Consider the following 2,633-nt stretch of genomic DNA (forward strand, 5'->3'; position numbering starts at 1 on the left):
AAATTAATAGTTTTATAAAATAAATAATATAAAAATAATATTTTTATAAAAATTGTACTTTTTACAACTTTTAATATATTTTTATATTTTATTTTTTTAATTGTTTTTAGCGTAATATTTGTATTTTTCGCTCGTATTTAGTTTTAATTCATAGTTTTTGCCATAGTTATTTTTTATTTCTAGATTTTTAGGCTTTGCCGTAAAATCCCTTAAATGCTTTTTCTTTAGACTAAGATTTAGGTACTTTAGAATTTTGCGACGCCTTTTTAAGTTTTAGTACCTTTTTAAGATATTGCCATTTGGGATATAGTTTTACTTGTAAGCTTTAATATTTTTAGACGCCTTTTACCTATGTATCAATTATCATTCCAATTATTAATCTCAATTTGCAATTATAATTTTAAGTTAGTGATAGTAATAAGGTTGGGTTAGTCAAGTATTTTTAAGTTTTATAAGTCACTCTTTTTCTTTCTTATTTTTCGACGCCTTTTATTTTTCGACCTTTTTTGACGCGCTCTTTTTCTTTCTTATTTCTCGTCATTCTAGTTTTTAGGACTTAGAATTTTTTTCTACTTCTTATCTATACTTCTTAAAATTACGAAAATTTATTTTAAGTGGTTAAATTGATAGACATCAAAATTTTCTGGTTCGTAGTAATAGTTGGATTTGTACGTGAACCGGGTTATTGGAGCCAAACAGTCCTCAATTATATTGAGACCAAACGAATCCTGCCCCTCTGCTGCATCTTTTGGCTATTCGAAACGTGGACAAAATCAGAAAAGTCTATTAATTGGATAACTTATATAATTTTTCTTTCCTTTTAAAAAACTAATAGGATATTCAGTGAATGCACCGAGCAAGACGTTCAGCACCTTTTGTACGTTCACCACCTGTAACTAGATCAAGACATCTAGCAAATATTACCGCCGTTGATTTTTCTTTAGAATCGTCATCCAGTCGACCAAGTACTCCAATTCAAATTTCCGATAATCCATTTTTTGAACCCGACCTCACAATTGAGAATCCGGGGAATATTCAGGGACAATTCGTAGATCCTGAACCATTAATTTTTCCTCCGGAACCACCAATCATTCAAACAGAGATTGTTGAGGAACGAACCATTAAATCAGAATCCTCTAGTGATTCCGATTCAACAAATTCAATTATGGAGAATCTGGAACCTTTAAGTATGGAAGACCGAATGAGAGCTAAACGCACTGGCCAAGGTCACGCAATTACTCATCCAGACATTAATGCGCCAGATTATGAAATCAAAGGACAAATTCTACATATGGTAACTAATCAATGCCAATTTAGTGGTGCGCCGAAGGAAGATCAAATGCACATCTTCGTACCTTTAATAGGATCTGCACTCTATTTAAAATCCGAGAAGTGGAGGATGAACAGATATATCTCATGTTATTTCCCTGGACTTTCAAGGGAGAAGCCAAAGATTGGTTGGAATCGTTACCTGAAGGGGCGATTGATACATGGGACGTTTTAGTTGAAAAATTTCTTAAACAATTCTTTCCGGCATCTAAAGCCGTAAGACTTCAAGGAGAAATTGTTACGTTCACACAGAAACCAAATGAAACTCTATATGAGGCATGGACAAGATTTGGAAAGTTATTAAGAGAATGTCCGCAACATGGTTTAGACACCTGTCAAATAGTACAAATATTCTACCAAGGATGCGACATCACTATAAGGAAAGACATCGACATAGCAGCTGGTGGTTCTATTATGAAGAAAACTGAAACTGATGCTTAAAAAATTATTGATAACACTGCTTCCCACTCACATGAGTGGCACCAAGAAAAAGATATCATTAGATCATCTAAAGCAGCTAGAGCCGATTCTAGCCATGACTTAGATTCCATTTCCGCAAAGATAGATGCTGTCGAGAGACGAATGAAAAAGATGACTAAAGATATCCACTCAATACGAATTAGTTGTGAGCAGTGTGGAGGACCACATTTGACAAAAGATTGTCTCAGTATTGAACTAATAATGGAACAAAGAGAGAATATTTCATACATAAATCAAAGGCCTGGAAATAATTATCAGAATAATTATCAACCGCCAAGACCAATTTACAATCAAAACCAGAATTATAACCGAAATATTCCATACAACAACCAACAAGGTCCTAGCAATCAACAAGTATCCAATAATACTTACAATCAGCAAAGATCTAATTTTCAAAACAAACCACCACAAACCGATGATAAAAAGCCGAATTTAGAAGATATGATGACAAAGCTAGTTGAAACTCAAACGCAGTTTTTCACATCTCAGAAACAAACTAATGAACAAAATGCTCAAGCATTTAGAAATCAACAAGCTTCTATTCAAAACTTGGAACAAGAAGTAAGTAACCTAGCAAGGTTAATAGGTGAAAGAAAACCGGGAAGTCTACCTAGTGATACAAATGCAAACCCTCGAAATGAAACAGCTAAAGCCATTACCACAAGAAGTGGTACAACACTTAAACCACCTGAAATACCTGTAACTTCTGATGAAGCTATTCCTACTCCACAAGAACCACAACCTGATCAAGATAAGGAAAAAGAACCGGTAGTTGAAAAGGTTAATGAAGATAACACAGCTAAGGATAAACCTTATGTTAAACC

General features: G+C 33.8%; 1 non-coding gene across 1 annotated transcript; it reads right to left on the reverse strand.

Annotated features, from left to right (window-relative positions):
• Nucleotides 1-1,548: 1,548 nt before the first annotated feature.
• On the reverse strand, nt 1,549-1,655 carry LOC139903354 (small nucleolar RNA R71). Its single transcript, XR_011778179.1, has one exon. It is a non-coding gene; the product is annotated as a small nucleolar RNA R71 (small nucleolar RNA).
• Nucleotides 1,656-2,633: the final 978 nt, after the last annotated feature.

The sequence above is a fragment of the Rutidosis leptorrhynchoides genome, chromosome 3 (assembly GCF_046630445.1).
Source record: "Rutidosis leptorrhynchoides isolate AG116_Rl617_1_P2 chromosome 3, CSIRO_AGI_Rlap_v1, whole genome shotgun sequence".
Classification (NCBI taxonomy): Eukaryota; Viridiplantae; Streptophyta; class Magnoliopsida; order Asterales; family Asteraceae; genus Rutidosis; species Rutidosis leptorrhynchoides.